A 20,347-nucleotide genomic window follows, 5' to 3' on the forward strand; every position below is an offset into this window, starting at 1 on the left:
AGGTGAGGGAGTGAGACTGAACAACTGGTTGGTCATCTCTCTACCTGGTATTGTGTGTAGCCACCAACCAGTGTTGACCAGTGCAGAGTTCAGCTCTTAATTTCCCCAAAATAATATGGCTTGTTTTAACCTTTTTCTACCTATCCCTCTTTGATACAGAGAAATACTATATGGAGCTAGAACCACATAGTACTTAATAAGCAAACACAGCAACTTAATAAATAAATAGAACCATCCCTTTCTGTCAACACTGATGTTAAGCTTATGTTCATTGTCTAAGCATCCTCTCGCTTTAATCACATTGTTTCCAGGATACTGAATGGTTGGCTGGCCATGAACTCATGGAGATAGCTTATTATAGTGGGAGATGCTGAAGAAAAGAGTGGTTGTTTTGGTTGGCAGACTTATAGTCTGATGACCTGGACCACCATTACCCAAGAATTTTCACCAACTTCTTGGAAGGCACTACCTAAGTCCTGTGCCTGGGTTTCTTCATCTGTTCAGTGGAGATAAGATTACTTTTTTATGCATGTTCTCTATACTCTGTTTATAACAACCTTAACACAGTACTTTGCTCATAGTAGGTGCTTAATAAATGGCAACAGAGACTATGGTTTTCCTCTGTGGGGGATGCCCTTGTAAACTGTTATAAAAGACAACTTGATTCCATTTTATCTTCTATGGGCCATTGAGTGGTCATTAACAGAGGATTAGTGAAAATCCATGCCCCCAATAAGAACAGATTAAATATTAATTGAGCACTAATTGAGTATAATAGATAACACAAAAGCATGTTAAGACTTTTGGGTATTTGGGTAAGGAAAGGACCTGGACAGAGCACATTATAGGTATGTTTTAAATATTTAGATGTTTATGCAATATGTTCTGATTAAATTGATATAGAAAGCTGGTATATTTTTACATCTTTGCTTTTTAAATTACCATTTAGAATATTAATAGCAGAAGTAGAAAAGTAACGGTACATGGTGACCTTTAAAAATGCATAGCTAATGGAATCACTGGTAGTTAAACACGAATAGATTGGATTATATGAAAGTGACACAAGAGGGCAGCTGTGTACTGTTTCTGAATATCCTTTGCCATAATATATTAGGCTAAACTTCAATATGTGAGTAGTAGGTATGATAAGAAATCGTCTTTCATAAACTTCCTATATAGATGTAATAAAATTATTTTAGTTAGAGACGTTAGTTATAACGCACAAATCCTTATTGGCAAATAAAGGTTGACAAGTAATGACACAGTAACATCCTACTGATTAGCTATAGTTTCTACATTTACACAGAACATTTGACTGGTCTGTAGTGAGGTGGGAGAATGGATGGGGATGCTCATAAATCAAGGGATAGTCTGGTCCCCACGGAAAGCACAAATGTTGGAATGAAATGTATGTCCTATGCATCAGAGCTTAGCAATTCTGTGGGATTAGCCAAGAATGTCTCAAATCTTGTGTTTTCACATGAAATCTGGAAGATACTGCTGGTTGTCATCCTTTGAACCCATAGCAAGCAAACATCCTGCACGATACCTGGATTCTCCTGCTAGAGTAGTGATGTGACCTCTGCATATGCCTCATCTCAGGGGGGTGAGGGGCGGGGCAACACACAGATCCTCGCCACTAGCATAATTTCCCTGAGCCAGGGATCCTGACAATGCCTAAAATGTTGCATGTCTGAATTACACCCAGTTTAAGGGGCTTGTACAGTTGCATGAGAGAAGGTGTATCTTGGCACAGATCAGAAATGAGCTGTAATTAATCTCCTGTGCTTCAACAAAAGTGACATTGATTTTGGAAGGATGCATCTGCTTTGCAAACGGGCAGCTACAAAACATATAGAGCCTTATCCACAGTGAGCACAGATAGATAATTGTTATTTCACTCATTTCAATAATGAGCTTCTATTAACTATCTACATGTAGTGAGATCCAGTTCATAATGGGTGCAAGGAACTCATGCAGGATTTTCTGCCAAGAATTGAGTCAGTCATGGAGGAGGTGGGGTGAAGTATGCTGTAAACACCTTGGTCATGGAATGCAGTAAGTCTCCAGAGAGCATGTACTTGGGCCTTGGAGTCAGTAGATTGTGCTGCAGTGCATGCTGGTTTGATAAACTCATGAAAATACCAGGAGAAGACACCTGAGATACTGGTGCACAGCATGTGTAACTTCATGGCGAGAAAGCCAATAGAACCAGAGGTTTTTCAAGATAGCATCAGAGTAGGTAGATATTACACGCATCTCGCCCCCAGGACCAAAGTGGGAATATAACTAAATTAAAGAACAATCACTTTAAATAACCAACTAAAGACAAACTGAAAAGGAATATTATAACCAAGGATTTACAGAAGAATCCACTTGAGACTGGTAGGAAGGCTGGAGACCAGAAAAGGGCTGGCCCCACTCCCACAGGCAGTGGCTGAGGCTCTGCTGTGGGGGGGTTCCCCCTGAGAAGCATGGAGCCTAAATCTCAGGCCGGGCTCCCCAGCTCAGAGCACCAGAGATGGGCAGAGACACCCACATAACATCCAACTAGAAAAAGAAGCAGGGTTTTTGTCCACTAAGGAGAGATGGAGTCTGGAGACACAGGCACCTCCTTAAAGGGCCAATTCACAAAATTTCCTTTGCAGTCACTCACCCTAAGCTCCAATGGCAGGAGGGCAAGAGTCACCTGAGAAGAATCTGGGGTTTGAGGCCCTGGGGAGGCGTCTGGGAAACAGCCACCAGGATCCCTGTACTGAGTAATTCTCTGACACTACCGTAGCCATCTTTCTTGGGAAGAGCATTCAGCTTTGAGCTACATCACCCTGGGGGAAAGTAATTATCCTACCTTCTGGAATCCCTCTTGCCACACCCTATGAATCTTAATCCCTGGTGAGGAGTCACTGGCATAGGCTGAGTTTAGAAGTCTGGGCAGATTCAGCCGGGTTCAGTGACAGGTTTTGGGATGGGGCCATCCCTCACACTTTCCTGTGAACCTGACTGGTGCTTCGCCCTCACAGGAGATCCTACTGAACTACCTTCCCAGCTTCTGGCAGACCCAATCTCTGGGCTTCAGAGGCCCCACCTGCGTGACTATTAGGGGCTCCACCCTGCTGAAGTCAGGGAAAAAGCTAGGTTTGGCTTTGGGGCAGGGAACCACCTTCTGATTGGCACCTGACCCTCATGGGAAATCCCTTAGCCCCCATCCTTCTGATTCTGCCAGAAGTTCTTTCAGTGACTGAGCCTAACAGTCAGCTGGCAGGCGGAGGCAACCAGAGGCAGATCCCAGAGTGCCTTAGGACATTTGCTGACCTGCCTGCAGGCCCGGCGCTGGTTAAAGTGGCCTTGGAGCTCAGGTTGGTTCTTCCCATGTGCAGCTAAACCAGCATAGGCAGCCACAACTGTGGAACATTGTAGCATCAAACTGGTTGCTGAGGGCCCGGCACAGACAGCATGTGACATTGGCCTGTACCAGAGTCCCTCCCAAGAGACCTAGACACACCAAGTGGTCAACTTCAGGTAACATTGGAGGAGAATCCAACAAACTTCACAAAAAGCACATCTAAAAGGAGATTCAGTCTATGGCCATAACACCCTAAATGCGCCCGATCTCATCTGATCTTGGAAGCTAAGCAGTGTTGGGCCTGGTTAGTATGTGGATGGGAGACCACCTGGAATACTAGGTGCTGAAGGCTTTAAAAAAATAAAAATAAAAAAAATAAAAGGAGATTGCAATGGGCACTAAATTCTGCTGAGGTGAATTCTACTTTTATTTCTTTTTTTCTGTTTATTTCTTTTCTTATTCCTTTTTTTCTTTATCGTTTTTAAAAAAATTATTGGTTTGCACTTGTAGAGCAGCTCACATGCCATGCTCACATTTGGACCTCATACTCAGCCACCTCAAGGGTGGATCCCATGCATGAACAGGCCAAGAACAAACAATACACAATTACAATAGGAGTGCCTACATAGCCCACACAAGGTGCATTTCCAGAGCATCCAGCTCAGGAGACTGTACCATTGCATCCCAAAGAACACCTATTACGTAAGTCTACCCCATGAAGGCCAAGAGTCATAGCAAATCTATCTGATAAATAGAAACAGAGAATGGCAGCCAAAATAGGGAGACAAAAAAACAGACTCCAAATGAAAGAACAAGAGGAATCTTCCAGAAAAGAGCAAAATGAAATGGAAGCAAGCAATTTATCAGATATAGAGTTCAAAGTAATGGATGTAAGGATGGTCAAGGAATTTACTAAGAACTGTAAGAGTATGAAAAAGAACGTAAAAACCATGTAAAAGAGCCAGTCAGAAATAAAGAATACCACAATTATATCAGGAGTACACTAGAAGCAATAAAAAGTATGTTTGATGAAGCAGAGGATTAAATCAGAGATTTGGAAAGACAAGGTAGAAAAAAGCACCCAAAGGAGCAGTAAAAAGGAAAGAGAAAAGAATTAAGATAGTTTAAGGGTTTTGAGAACAATATAAAGAGCGAAAATATCTGCATCATAGGGGTACCAGAAGAAGAAGAGAGAGAGCAAGTAATAGAGAAACTATTTGAAGAAATAATATGACTAACAAACTTCCCTAAACCTGATGAAGAAAAAAGACAACTCCAAGAAGTGCAAAGTCCCAAACAAGATGAACCCAAAGAGACCCACACCAAAACACATCATAATTAAAATAGCAAAGGTAAAGACAAAGAGAGACTTTTAAAAGCAGCAAAAGAAAAGCAGTTAATTGCCTACAAGAGAGTTTTCATAAGGCTGTCATCTGATTTATTAATAGAAATATTTTAAGAGAGAAGGGATTATCCTATATAATAAAAGGCTAATATGAAAATCAACTGAACAGCAGAACGACTGGTCAGGTTCTTCAAAGTGGGCAGAGTGCATGGGAGTTTCCAAAGACAGGAAGTAGGCAGGCAAGCAAATTGGAAACTGAGAAACTAGGAAAAACCTCCAGATCATAGAGCAAACCGTGCCAGCAGGAATCTGGCTGTCATTGTTGATTACAAGTCAGGAAGCATTTCACTTAAAAAATTTTTTCAGTTACAGTTGCAATGTTATGTTAGTTTCACATGTCCAACACAGTGATTTATATAAGTTATGAAGTGATCACTCCAATAGGTCTAGTACCCATCTGACACCATACCATGCGTAGTTATTCCAATGGACGCAACTTGCTTTCTGTGCTGGTTTAAAACAATTTCCCAGTAAGGACAAGAACATTCCCACAGCTGCTAGCTCTCCCAAGAGTCTTTGAATTCTGAGAGTAGAATAACCCATATAATAAAAGAATTGCAGCCCCAAGGACTGGAAATGAAGAACAAGCCATACTTTATGTCATGAGTTCATGTCTTCAGGTGCAGCCAAGCCCTGTCCCAAGGTGCTAGAAGAATTTAAGTATGTAACCAGGGAGTCACTACTGGTAATTTTTAAAAAAATCATATACAAGAGAGTAACGAGAAAATTCATGATAAGTTAATGTCACACGTTTTTGAAAAGGGATGGACTCCAGAAACTACAGACTAATAACTTTGGTCAACATTGGTCACATTATAGAATGAATTTTAAGCACATGCCCTATGAGCACTTTGAAAGGAATGTGTTGACGGCTGGAAGACTTGGAGTCACCCGGGACGAGTCCTGCCAAACTAACCTCATCGCCTTTGTGAAAATATTTGACTAGCTGCGGCATTTGGGGAGTAACATAGATCTAGTGTTTCTTGGTTTTAGGGAAACAATTGGCAAAATCAGTCAAGATACCACTATGGATAATGTGGCAAAATTCACGTAGTATGGAAAGTACTCTTGAATGGCTGGTGTCTATTTGAAAACTGTGCTCAGAATGGAAAGACAAAAAATTTGGTAGCTGGTGACATTTGGTGAGTATCCAAGTTGCTGCTCTCAAATTCTTACTAGAGTACCTATGCATATACAGGAAAGAAGAAAAGTGAAATTAGGACTGCTTACCACATCAGTGCTAATATGGGGAGGGGAATTCTCACTGACTTTAAGGCTGATGAAAAGGACATTCAATGATCTATAAATGATTGTCTAAATGTAGGTAGAAAGACCTGTTCATTTCTTATCCTTACCCTACTTAATTTCTGCGTTAGAAACATGGATTCTATGAACCTAAAAACCTGGACATCTACCCCCTCTTCATGAGAACGAAGACTGCAGTCACAAGAGCAACAAGTCATAGGAGTAATTCTAAAAAGAAACAAATAAATCTCTAAGAAGAAAATTACAGAACTTTACCAAGTGATATAAAGAATATGAATAGAGAATCAAATTTCTTCATGGGAAGATTAAATATTGTAAATATGTTAATTCTTCCATAATTAATTACAAGTTTAATAGATCATAACAAAATCATGAAGAATTTCTTTTTTGGACTTTAAAAAAGATCCTGTGTGCGTCTGCAAAAACTAAACAGTAAGAATGGCTAAGAAAACTGTCCCTGGTGTATTCTGGAAGTGAGCGCATGATAAAGGAAACATCATAAACCAATGAAGAATGAATCCATTCATTAACAAAATGTTAGTTTTGAAAAAAACTCAGGTTAGAGACTTTTTGTACCAGATTGCAAAATAAAATGTAAATATTTAAACTATTAAAAGGAAGAAAATATAGATGAATATTTGATGATGTTGGAATAAGGATGTCGCTGAGCATATTCCCATGGGGAAAAAAAACCATACAGAAAAAAAATCAGTTGATTTGAGCATAAATTTTATTTTAAAATTATTTTTATTAAACATTTAATTTTGAGATAATTAGAGATTTACATTCATTTTTAAGAATTATACAGATATTCTATATACAGTTTAGTCCATTTTTCCACATGGGAACATCTTGCAAAACTATAGTAAAATATCCCAGCAACGATGTTGACATTGATAAAGTCAAGACACAAAGCATTTCTACCCTCACAAGAGTCCCTCCTATTGCCCTTTCATAGCCACACCCACTTCTCTCCTGCCCTTTCTTCTCCACCCTTAATTTCTGCAACCCTCCTGTTCTTCATTTCTATAATTTTTAAATTTCAAGATGTGACATAAATGAAATCATACAGCATGCAATCTTTTGGGATTGGCTGTTTTTTCAGCATCAGCATGATGCTCTAGAGATTCATGGAAATTGTTGCATATATCATTAATCCACTCCTTTTTATCATTGAGTAGTATTCTATAGCATTAGAGGTACCACAGTTTGTTTAAACAGTCACCCATTGAAGGATCATTTGGCTTGTTCCCAGGTTTGGGCTATTATGTATAAAACTGCTATGAAAATTTGTGTATTGGTTTTTGTGCAAATGTAAGTTTGCATTTATCTGGAATAAATGCCCAAGAATGCAACTGCTGAATCAATTATATGGTAGCTGCAGTGTTAGTTTTTAAGACACTACCAAACTGTTTTTTAGAATGGCTATACCACTGTACGTTCCTATGATAAATGTAGCATCAATGTATTAAGCCAGCAGTCGGACATCCTTAGCACTGCCATGGGGGCAGGAGAGGCTTCTGTCACCACGGCTGTGCTCACTAGCCATGAGCCCAGCTTCTGGCTGAGCAGTGCTCCCCCTGTAGGAGCGCACTGACCACCAGGGGGTAGCTCCTGCATTGAGCATCTGCCCCCTGGTAGTCAGTGTGCATCATAGCGACCAGTAGTTCTGCTGTTTGGTCAATTTGCATATTAGCCTTTTATTATATAGGATTTGCCCTCATTTTCTTTTATGACATGTCTGTGCATATTTTGGTTGATTTTCTAATTAGATCATTTGTTTATTTGTGTGTGTGTGTGGTTTTTTTTTTTTTACTGTTGTATTTTGAGCATTTACAGTGGTATGTAGTTTGCAAATATTTTTATAAGTAAGTAGATTGTCTTTTTATATTCTTAAAAGGTCTTTCATAGAAAAAAAATAATTTTGATGAAGTCTAATTTATCACCTTTTTATTTTATGCATTGTGCTTTTGGTATTGTCTAATAACTCTGCTTAGCCTATGTTTTTGTCCTATGTCTTTTTTTCTAAATATTTTCTAGTTTTATATTTTATGTGTTACATTTGAGTCTGCAATTCATATTTATTTGAGTTTTATATCAGGTGTGAGGTTTAGGTTTAGGTTTCTTTTTTTGCTTATTTGCTCCATTTATTGAAAATGCTACATTTCTTCTGTTACATTGCTTTTATACTTTTGTCAAAAATCAGTTGGGCATACTTGTGTGGGTCTAATTTATGGGCTCTTTATTTTATTTCATTGATCTATGTTTCTATCCTTCCACTACAGTCTTGATTACTGTAGCTATATAATAAATCTTGAAATTGGATAGACTGATTTCTCCCACTTTATTCTTATTTTTCAAAATTGTTTCAGCTGTTCTAGTTCCTTTGCCTTTTTGTATATATTTTTAGGGAAATCTTGTCTATATGTACAAAATAATCTTGCTGGGATTTTGATAGATATTGCAAAGATGGGCTTTGGAGAGAATTAACATCTGTACTGTATTGAATATTCCAATTCATGGACATGGCATATATTTATTTCTTTAGATATTATTTTTTAATTTCTTTTATCAGCACTTTGTAGTTTTTATCATACAAGTCCTGTACAGGGTTTCTTAGAATTATATCTAAATAAATCAATATTTTTAGCAATTGTTTTAAGTAGTATTTTATTTTTAATTTTAGTGTCCACAGGTTCATTGCTAGTCTATAGAAATACAGTTGATAAAAATGAATATATTTGCCTTTTCTCCAATCTTATAGGGAAAGCATGCTGTCATTTCCCACCAAGTATGTTAGCTTTAGGTTTTTTGTAGATACTCAAGTTGGGTATATTGCCCTTTATTCCTATTTTTCTGAGTATCTTAAATAATGGATGGGTGTTGTGTTTTGACAAATGCTTTTCCTGCCTTTATTTATATGATTAGATGATTTTATTTTTTAATTTATTAATATCATGGATTGCATTGATTCTCTTTTTTTAATTAAATCTTTATTGTTCAGATTATTACATTTGTTCCTCTTTCCCCCCCCATAACTCCCCTCCTCCCAGTTCCCACCCCACCCTCCGCCCTCACTCCCCACCCACTGTCCTCATCCATAGGTGCACGATTTTTGTCCATTCTCTTCCCGCATCTCCCACACCCCTTTCCCCCCCAAGAATAGTCAGTCCATTCCCTTTCTATGTCCCTGATTCTATTATAATCAACAGTTCATTCTGTTCATCAGATTATTTATTCACTTGATTCTTAGATTCACTTGTTGATAGATGCATATTTGTTGTTCATAATTTGTATCTTTACCTTTTTCTTCCTCTTCCTCTTCTTAAAGGATACCTTTCAGCATTTCATATAATCCTGATTTGGTGGTGATGAACTCCTTTAGCTTTTCCTTATCTGTGAAGCTCTTTATCTGACCTTCAATTCTGAATGATAGCTTTTGCATTGATTCTTGCATAAATCCCATTTAATTATAGCATATTAATCTTCTTATATATTGCTGAATTCTATTTGCTAATATTTAAAAAAACATTTTTGCATTCATATTCATGAGTTGTCTATACTTTTCCTATAATGTATTGTCTCTTTCTGGTCTTGGTATCAGGGTAATACTAGCTTTATAAAAAGAATTAGGAAATATTCCACCTTTTTTCTTTTTGAAAGAGATAGTATATAATTGGTATTATTCGTTGCTAAACATTTAATGGGAAAATTTATTGATTTGGACACAAGCTATTGTTTTCATCAAGAGTGATCCTAGCAGTAGATTGAAATGATGGGTCACTGTGTTCTATCATTGTAACTGCCATATTTACCAAATTTATAGAGGACTTAAAGCTGAAAGTGATTCTACTGTTGGAAGAATGAGATTTTACATTTATCTCAGTGGATTGAAATGTTCCACCTTGGTACTGAATTCTCTGTTCTCGCCACACTGGTCTTGCTGTTCTCACATCAGGATCTTTCTCCTTGTCCTGCTATATCCCTGGAATGTTCTTATTCCATATCTTCACACAATTTCCTTTTAACATAATTCAGTTTTGCTTAAATATCACCTCCTTAGGGAAGCCTTCCCTGGCTATCCTGCCTACATATATCCTACCCCTATACGACCACTTTCCTGTCCTATTTTGCTTTACTTTTCTTCATAGCATTTAACAAAGCCTCATGTTTTTCTTTTTTTTCTCTCCCTTTCTCTTTCCATTGTTTTCCTTTATTCTATCTATGTATCTATCTATCTATCTATCTATCTATCTATCTATCTATCTATCTATCATCTGTTCACCTATTCATCCATCCATTCATCCATCCATATATTTATCTACCCACCCCTTTTTTAAAAATTTTCCATAAGAATGTAATCTGTAAAGAGAGAGACATAATTGTCTTGTTCACTGCATTATTTCTAAAGCTTAGAACAATGGTTAGAGCATAGGAGATGCTCAGTAAATATTTTAAGTAATGAATGGATAAATGGGTAATTAAAATTTGTTAACTAAAAATTGAAAGTTATAAATTAAACTTTATTTTTCCTTCAAACAAACAGTTATTTACTAGATACTGGAGAGGAAAATGGTCCTTTCTTCAGTGACTTTATAACTAATAGAAGTAGGAATATTTTTTGAGGAAATGCCATACTGGTTTCCACAGTGGCTGCACCAGTCTGCATTCTCACCAGCAGTGCAAGAGGGTTCCTTTTTCCCCCCATCCTCTCCAGCACTTGTCATTTGTTGATGACAGCCATTCTGACAAATGTAAGACGGTACCTCATTGTTGTTTTGATTTGCATCTCTTAGATGATTAGTGACTTTGATCACATTTTCATAGTCTCTTGGCTTTCTGAATGTCCTCTTTCAAAAAGTGGCTATTTAGGTCCTATGTCCATTTTTTGATTGGATTGTTTATCTTTTGTTAATTTGTATGAGTTCCCTATATATTTTGGAAACTAAACCCTTATCAGAGATAACATTGTAAATATGTTCTCCAATGCAGTGGGCTTTGTTGTTGTTTTGTTGATGGTTTCTTTTGCTGTGCAGAAGCTTTTTATTTTGATGCAGTCCCATTTGTTTATTTTCTCTTTAGTTTCCATTGCCCTAGGAGCTGTATCAGTAAAGATATTGCTACAACATATGTCTGTTATTTTGCTGCCTATGGATTCTTCTAAGATTTCTATGGTTTCCCATCTTATGTTTCAGTCCTTTATCAATTTTGAGTTTATTTTTGTGTATGGTGTAAGTTGTTGGTCTTGTTTCATTTTTTGTGCTTATCTGTCCAATTTACCCAGCATCATTTATTGAAGAGACTGTCTTGACTCCATTGTATGCTCTTGTCTCCTTTGTTAAATATTAATTGAGCATAATGGCTTAGGTCAATTTCTGGGTTCTCTGTTCTGTTTGACCTAGTAATACCACTTCTAGGAATATATCCCAAGAAAACAGAAACACCAATCAGAAAGGATATATGCACCCCTATGTTCATAGCAGCACAATTTACAATAACTAAGATTTGGAAAGAGCCAAAGTGCCCATCAGCAGATGAATGGATTAGAAAACTGTGGTACATCTATACAATGGAATACTATTCTGCTGTAAAAAAGGAGGAATTCTTACCATTTGCAACAGCATGGATGGAACTGGAGAGCATTATGCTAAGCGACATAAGCCAGTCAGAGAAAGATAAATATCACATGATCTCACTGATTTGTGGAATATAATGAACAACAACATAAACTGATGAACCAAAACAGATCCAGAGACATACTAGCATTGAACAGACTGTCCAACCTATGAGAGAAGGCTGGGGGGGGCGGGCTCTGGGGAGGGGGGGGATAAGAGATCAACCAAAGGACTTGTATGCATGCATATGAGCATAACCAATGGACACAGACAGTGGGGAGGTGAGGGCATGTGCTGGGATGTGGGAGTGGCGGGGACAGGTCAGTGGGGGAAAAGGAGATTCATGTAATGCTTTAAACAGTAAAAAATTTAAATTAATAAAAAATAGGTAGGAATAAATTATATTAAAATGTATATATACTTACAGAGTCCAGAAAACACATGCTGATTTGAGAGATACTAAAGGACTTGATCTAGAATGGGGTATGAAGGAGGGCTTTTCTGAGTCTACATCTAAAATGTTAAGGAGACATAGATATAGGGGAAGAGACTCAGGACAGTGGGAACAGCATGATTAAGGCTTCAAGATAGGAGGAACCATAGAGTGTCGACAGAGGCTCAAAGTTGTGCAGAGAGGGAGGACGATAATCATGAGAGAGAAATCTGGGGAGGGAGGTACGGTCAGACCATGCCTGGGAACCTCATTAATGGAGTTGGTCTTTATCCAAAGAGTAGTGAGGTTTTAAAGTATTTCAAGCATTGAAATAAAATTGTTAAACTTGATATTTAAAAATCCACTCTCACTCTTCCTACTGTATGGGGAATAAATTGGAGGGGGACAAGAGAGGAGTAGAGAATCTAATTAGTAGGCAATGGCAATAATCAGGTGATGTGATTTGTACTAGGCTGGTGGCAGTGCAATAGAAGTGTGAGAGAAGGGGACATACTTTAGTTCACCACAAGCACACTGAAAACCAAGGGTATGATACAACAATTGGAAAAACTGACAATTTTTTGTATAAATTTCATTTTACTGATTATGGGGATATATAGAGGAAACAAAATCTTTAGTACAAAAATTTACAATTTAGGTAGTGGCTACAACACATTCTAGATATATGGCCTCAAGAAAGTTACTTAAATATTTTGAACCTCAGTTTCCCCCTTTGATGAGTTTAATAATACCTGCTTCATGGAGTTGTAAGGTATGGTAGACACTACTGGTTATCCCTAACTATCTATTCTCTTCTTCTTCCAGAGTAAAATAAAATTTGCCTGAGCCAATGACCACCAAGGAATAAATTTCCCAGGCTCTTTGAAGTTATGTATAGTCATGTGACAAAGTCCTGACCAGTGAGATATTAGAGAAGAGTTGTGTGATAGTGTCCTTAAGAGAGAGCTGGCTTCTTCTCTTTGCTCCACTCTTTTTCCTTCTCTTCTTCAGTATTGATGTTTGGAAAGAAATACTTCCTCAGACCGCAAGCATGATGTGCTGTCCCCTGGGGAAGACAAAATTGTGATCTGGAAAATGCTTGATCCCTAAAGAATCTGAGAAGAGATCCAGACCTGAATATTGTTTTTCTGTTTTGTTGTTTGTTTTTCTACAAGAGAGTGAAATCAAAGGAGACAGACTCTCTTACTGGTGGTCTAGCCTTGTCCTAACTCTTACATAAAGATTAGAAGATATAATATACATGTAATTCCCACAATATTGGAACCACCTCTAAAAGTTTTGTCTTCCATGCCTCTCCCACAAATAAATACAAAAATAGATAGATAGATAGATAGATAGATAGATAGATAGATAGATAGATAGATAGAAAAGTACTTTATTAATCTGCCCTCCAGAAATGGACTGCTAAAGTGCATTCTTAAATTTTTGCTTTTCTTAGATTCTGGCAAACTGGAATATATCCAGGAGAAAATGCTCAAGGCAGTAACCATATCTGGAACCCACATTCTACAGGAAACAGTTCCAGGAGTTGTGTTGCATTTGCCATTTTCACGCTAAGTGTGCCCTTGACTAAAGCTTGGGAATCTCCAGTGGGCGAGGTGCTGTATTTCCATCTATTCTGATGGGGGTGGAACTGGATTATACTCAGCATTGCTGGAGGCCAGAGCTGGTGCTTTTACCAAAGGGAATGGGAGGGTTTGGGAGGGAGTTTTGGCGACTGGGTATTCATCTGCACAGTCACAGATGGGGCAAGGTGTCAGGTGCCAAGAGGACCATTATGTAGAGGCCCTGCCCTCTTTGCAGAACTCAAGGGCCTCTCTAACCAGCTCAGAGACCAATGATTTTCACTGTGTCTTCCAGGGAGTCCAGGAGTGTGGTGGCAGGAGAGGTTTGTGAAGGTATCTCTTGGTTGTTGAGGAGGGTGGTGAAGAAAGAGGGGGAGGTGCAGCAGGATAGGTATCTGGGAGGCACAACTTCTGAACAAAGGATTAGTGGCTTAAAATTCTTTGAAATGTGGAAAGTCATTTTAAGGACTTTAAACCTGAAGTGGAGACCAAGAATGAAGCAACACTGACTCTATTTCAACCTGCTCAGCTGCCCACTCTCAGATGTGCCGTCTATTTGAATTTACTTCCAACTTCTACCCGGCCTCCTTCTGAAAGGGGTCAGAGCTACAAACCAAGCCCGAGTGCTGATGTTGGAAGTGCAAACAGAAGCATCCACCTGAAGAAAGCACAAACACATTCCTGAGTGCATATCTACGTCCACATAAAAGAGAACTACTTGGTAGGGAAACAATCATATCAACGATATATGTTGATGTTGGCACCAATACTTTACCACAGGAACGGGAACAGTTGAAATGAGATTCAAAAGAATAATTTTTAAATGGTTGGTTTCTAGGTTTATTCTTATTTAAGTGATAGGTGCCTCTGGGGACACCTGTGATGATCTCATCACGTTGAGGGGCTCCATGTGATTTGCCTACTAAGTACGTGCATCTTCAACCTTCACTGTGTCCCTAGGAAATTTCTTTTCCTTCCATTACTCCTACTGCACTCACTTAGATTTGAGATCTAGCCATTCTAAATAACTTACACTTGTCAGGAAGCATGACCTGCCACCCCTGTATGCTTTCCACTCCCACAGCCTGTGTCCACCCCTGTTTAGCACCCTTGAACACATCTGTCATTGCACTTGTCACATTAGAGCCTATTTTCTCTGGTCCGTCTTCCTGACAAGGTTATGGCAGCTTTCAGCTAGTTGTTGTTGTTTTTTTGTTTGTTTTTTTTTTTAACCACTTTATCTCAGGACTAGCCTGGCACCCAGAAGACAATTAAAAATATGTCTTGACTGGTTGAGTTAATTCTCCAGTGTACCAGCCAGTTTTATAAGCTTGAATATCCTTTACCCTGAGACTGTTGTTCACTGCTGGAGCACCAGGGTAAATGCAGCAAGAGTTTGAGGAGCTATTCTGAGCACTCCAGGTGGTCTCTAGTTAGTATACAATTGCTTGGTCCAACCCGGAAGTTCTACAGACAGGCAGCCAAGTATAAAGGGGACAGGATACTTGGGCCCTGGTTTCAGCTTTGTCCACATCATGCTGTGTGGCTTTGAGCAAGTTCCTTGACCTTTTTGTGCCTTGCTTTCCAGACTCCTTCATACCCAACCTCATGGTAAGTCTCAAAGTAAGTCAGTGAGAGCACACGCGGGTAGCTGTGTACAATGCTATGGAAGAAAAGATGAGGGATAAGAGTAAACAAATTGTAAGTGTTGAGAGGGATGCCCCCTCTGGCCTCATGTGGAACAAGTTCCATTTGGAGGACGCCATTAAAGGACTACCTCCGGTCTTTCCCTGCTTCCTCTTCTACCAAGGGTATGTGTGGAGAAGAGATTTCTCTCACTGGGAGAAGGGACAGAGCATGCTCAGCCCAGCCCCTTCTTTTCTGAATCAGTCTTCCTACGAGGGACATGATTCTGGTGTGCTCTACTGTACCCTCTTCTCATTCCCCTCCCTCAAGAGGCCACCTTGTGGAAGAGGCCTGGGAGTGCAGGTGCAGCCTGTGGCTGAGTGGGCACTATGGGTCAAATGTTTGTGTTGGGCTCCCAACCCCCAAAGTGATGGAGTTTGGAGGTGTGGCCTTTGTGAGGGAAATAAGGTTAATGAGGTCCTGAGAGCAGAGTCCCCATGATGGGATTAAGGCCCTTATAAAACAGGAAGAAACAGGAGATTTCTCTGTGTTTGTACTAAAATGAAGACTCTAAAGGACAGAACCCAGAAAAGGGCCTTTACCAAAAACCCACCCGTGCTGGCACCCTGATCTCAGTCTTCCCGCCTCCAGAACCATGAGATATGAATGTTTGTTGTTCAAGCCCCCCAGTGTGTGTGGTCCTTTATAGCAGCCCAAACTGGTGAATACAGTGGGAAAGTGTGTCTGATGAAAGGACAGAGGGAAGCTCTTTTAGTTACTGCTCTATATCCACGCTGCCCAACTGAGGCAGGATAGTAAGAAACTAGGGACATTTCTTGGCAAGTGGAATAAGGAAAACCGAGACAAAATAATTAAGCAAGGTCAAACAATTTGAGCAATTTACAGTCAGCTAATAAATCACAAAATTGTATCTTCCCTAACCAAGGACACTTAGGAGCAAATGATTTTCACATTCCAGACCATCCCAGGGCAGACTGGCCTGGATTCTGCTCTATCTTCGATGCTTCGATGACATTCCTTAAAAATGAAACTAGCCCTTCCTGGTTTGGCTCAGTGGATAGAGTGTTGGACTGTGGACTGAAGGGTCCCAGGTTCGATTCTGGTCAAGGGCATATGCCCAGGTTTCGGACTCCATCCCAGTGGGGCATGTGCAGGAGGCAGCCAATCAATGATTCTCTCTCAGCATTGGTGTTTCTATCTCTCTCTTCCTCTCCCTTTCTCTCTGAAATTAAAAAGAAAAAAATGAAACTAACCAGAAAATAACCCTGACCCCTCTATACACATATTTTGATGAATTCACATTTGAAGGACACTTGGAAAGCTAATGAGCATTCTGTTAAGATCCTCCCCTGAGACTTCTAGGATTCCTACTAGCAGAAGAAAGATAAAAAGCCTTAACCAGTGGTTCTCAACCTTCTGGCCCTTTAAATACAGTTCCCAGTTGTATTTAAATACAGTTGTGACCCAACCATAAAATTATTTTCGTTGCTACTTCATAACTGTAATGTTGCTACTGTTATGAATCATAATGTAAATATCTGATATGCAGGATGGTCTTAGGGGACCCCTGTGAAAGGGTCGTTCGACTGCTAAAGGGTTCACGACCCACAGTTTGAGAACCGCTGCTAAGACAAAGGACCCAGTGTGCACTCTCTCTAGAACACACCCATGACTTTCTCCCTTAGTTGTGAATCTCTGCTGTCTTTCTCCTAACCTCAAAGGCAGTGGTTCTCAACCTTGGCTGCACATTAGAATCACCTGGGAATCTTTTAAAATCCTGATTTCTGGGCCTCATCCTCCAGAAATTCTGTTTTTTTGTTATGGGGCGGGGCCACAACATTAGTAACAAAGAAACAGAATTTCTGGAGGATGAGGCCCAAAAATCAGGATTTAAAAAAGATTCCCAGGTGATTCTAATGTGCAGCCAAGGTTGAGAACCACTGCTCTAAGGGTTCCTGCAAGACTTGCAACCAGCAGAGCAGCAGGCAGTGGCTTGTCTGTGGCTTTGCCGCTGAACCTGTCTCCAAGGCCACCATTTTCTCTGACTTTCCAGTGGCTAACAGCAGCCCCGCCTTGGCTCACTTCTGTCATCGTGACTTTTACTTCTCAGTGAGTTCATGCAGCCCAGAATGGCCCACTTTCTCCTAGAGAGCCAGAGCAGCCCTGCCTAGGCTCTCTCCTGTTGCTTCTTCTATCTTAAGTCCTTCCTTCATTTCACTTTCCCCAGCTGCAATACAGGTGCTCTCAAAATCACCTGGACTCATATCATGAAATCTTTCTTCCAGGAATTTAAGAACCCACACACTGCTGGCAGCTGGAGGCAGCCTGGCTCTGGGTCTGGTTCCCATCTGGTAACACTATTACTTTTATCATAGTAAAGCCAGTATTTGATATCAGTCAGCTTGGCTTTTCTGCCTTATTTCTCAATAAGAAGGAAATAAAAATATGTGTAGACGCCCTCACTACAAAAGGACTTGTCAAGCCCAGTGTTGTAAGGAAGCTGGTGTGGTCAAACCACTTTAGTTGGAATTACGGAGACCCATTTCTAGCCCAAGCTCTCATGCTCACTGCCTTTGCTGCCTTGGCCAGTTCCAGTGGCTTTGCTGTTCCTCAATTTCTTTTCAAATGCAAGTGTTAAACTAGTTGCTCTTTTTAAACGCTTGTGAATCCATGATTGTAATCTGCCCAAAGAAGGTTTGAAGTAGAGAAGAAGTCTTTTATCTCTTGGTAACTGGCAGAGACTCTTAGTTGACTATTCAATATCCATTCACTTTTTTTTTCCCTTAGAAAGAAACCCCAGTTTTTATTGGCTGGGAACTAAATAATATATTCTTGGCTTCTTTTGAAGCTAGGAAGCTTGGTATAGACCCTGGTCGGCAAACTGCGACTCGCGAGCCACATGCGGCTCTTTGGCCCTTGAGTGTGGCTCTTCCACAAAATACCGATTTCTGCGCGTGGGCCAAGAAGTTTCAATCACACTATACGTGTGCGCCCGCATGTGGTATTTTGTGGAAGAGCCACACTCAAGGGGCCAAAGAGCTGCATGTGGCTCGTGAGCCGCAGTTTGCTGACCACTGGTACAGAACATCTGAGAAGGTCCTTAAGGAGGCAACGAATAACAGTTTAGTCTTCTTTTGCCTTTCTTCATTCTCCTGCTTCCTTGGAATGTGGGGATACTTCCTGGAGCCTCAGCAGCCAGCAAGGACCAAGTTGGCAGAAAGATGGAAGAAACCTGGGCTGTCAATGGCATGGTGCAGCTGCCACATAAACCCTAAACTGCCTGCCTCCAGATTTCTTCTATGTGAAAAATAAATAAAGGAAGTCTGGTCTTGGTTGCCAGTAGTTGGGTGGAATTTCTAAAGAATACAACTCATTTGTCTCTCTCTTGTAAAATATCATTTCTTCAACAGAATAGAGAGTCGAAACCTGCAGAATAGTTTAGTCCACATAGCTCCTCTTTAGAAGAGAAAGGTTTGATGCATATCCAGAAATCTCTGTCCTGAGAGGAGAGAAAATTAAATTCTTCTTCACTTCAGGACACTAGCGGCATTACAGAACTACAGAGTGTCTGTTTCGGTTGACCCCAGTCACCAGTTAAATATTTCAACCAGCCCAATCTCAGTGTTTTTTCAGACATCTCTAATAGTTAACAACTGTGGATCTGAACAAAACTTGTTGGCCAAAAATTCCTTAAGGATGACAAAACATACTAGTCCCTGCCAAACACGAAATAACACTTAGTCATTTTAAATGAGCACTATAAAGTGTTACAGCCAGTACTTTGTGTGTTTTCACCCGTATGAAGTAAGTAGTGACAGGAAAATAGATGTCGAGTAGTGACATTTCTCTTTAAGTATCTCAAGACGCTTCTACAAAGCTCCTGGATATAGTAAAGGCAAGGCCTCCCCTGAAGGTGCTGCGAATGTTTCTTCCATGTTGCTCTCAGTGGCAACTGTGCATTGTGGACAGCAGTCTGGACTTGGAATTGGGAGTCTTGGATTGGAACCTCAGGTTTTCCAAGTACCTCCATGACTCTGGATAGATTGTTTAGTTCCTGAGCCTCTGTTATTTTTTTAAAATGTAGAATTGGGATATTAATATTTATCTCCCAGGCTGCTGTAGAAACTAAATAATATAATATAGGAGAATTACTTGGCATGGAGCCCAACAGAGAGGGAGGTGATATTTAATAAACATTCTATTGAATCTGAGTCTTATGTCACCAGATTGGTTAACCGGAATCTCGAATTTCATCCTAGAGCATTTGAAGTATTGATTAGGTGTGTTAAAGGGCAGTTAGACTTCACCAAGGTATTTGACATAAATAAATGATACTCCCTTGCTACTGGTGAGAAAGGATTTCACTGATGATGACTCAGTCGGGCTCTGGGGATGATTTACCAACAGCGCCAATTTGGGCAGGTGAAGGACAGGATTGGAATTCAGTATGAGGTTTGGCAAGTTTTATAATGAGCAAGAGAGTGCAGCTCATTTAGGAAGGGAAAGCCAGAGCCCTGTAGCAGCTGGATGTGGGAGGGCTGTCTGTGTCAACAAGCATTGGAGAAGGTGTTTGATAGCTGGTCCTGAATGAGTGCCCTGAATTAGTGCCCTGGGCTAAATGCAGCAGTTCTGACCACCTGTTTTCCTGTACAGGTGATAGTACCGCTGCTGGTTCCTTCCTGGGAAGTTTTGGAGGCGGGTGGGGGCAGGGGGTGTCTTAAATAGGTCAGTGATAGCGAACCTATGACACACATGTCAGAGGTGACACACAAACTCATTTTTTTTTTGGTTGATTTTTCTTTGTTAAATGGCATTTAAATATATAAAATAAATATCAAAAATATAAGTCTTTGTTTTACTATGTTGCAAATATCAAAAAATCACTATATGTGACATGGCACCAGAGTTAAGTTAGGGTTTTTCAAAATGCTGACACGCCGAGCTCAAAAGATTCGCCATCACTGCTCTAGGTGGAAACAAGCTTCATAGGAGTCATAGCCCTCATCTCCATCGACTGCTCCCACCTGGGTGCCCTCATTTGATCATTCAATC

General features: G+C 39.9%; 1 pseudogene; it reads left to right on the top strand.

Moving 5' to 3' along the window:
* The first annotated feature begins 3,577 nt into the window (after positions 1-3,577).
* On the top strand, positions 3,578-3,695 carry LOC118660777 (annotated as a pseudogene).
* Positions 3,696-20,347: the final 16,652 nt, after the last annotated feature.

Source organism: Myotis myotis, unplaced genomic scaffold (genome assembly GCF_014108235.1).
Source record: "Myotis myotis isolate mMyoMyo1 unplaced genomic scaffold, mMyoMyo1.p scaffold_m19_p_1, whole genome shotgun sequence".
Classification (NCBI taxonomy): Eukaryota; Metazoa; Chordata; class Mammalia; order Chiroptera; family Vespertilionidae; genus Myotis; species Myotis myotis.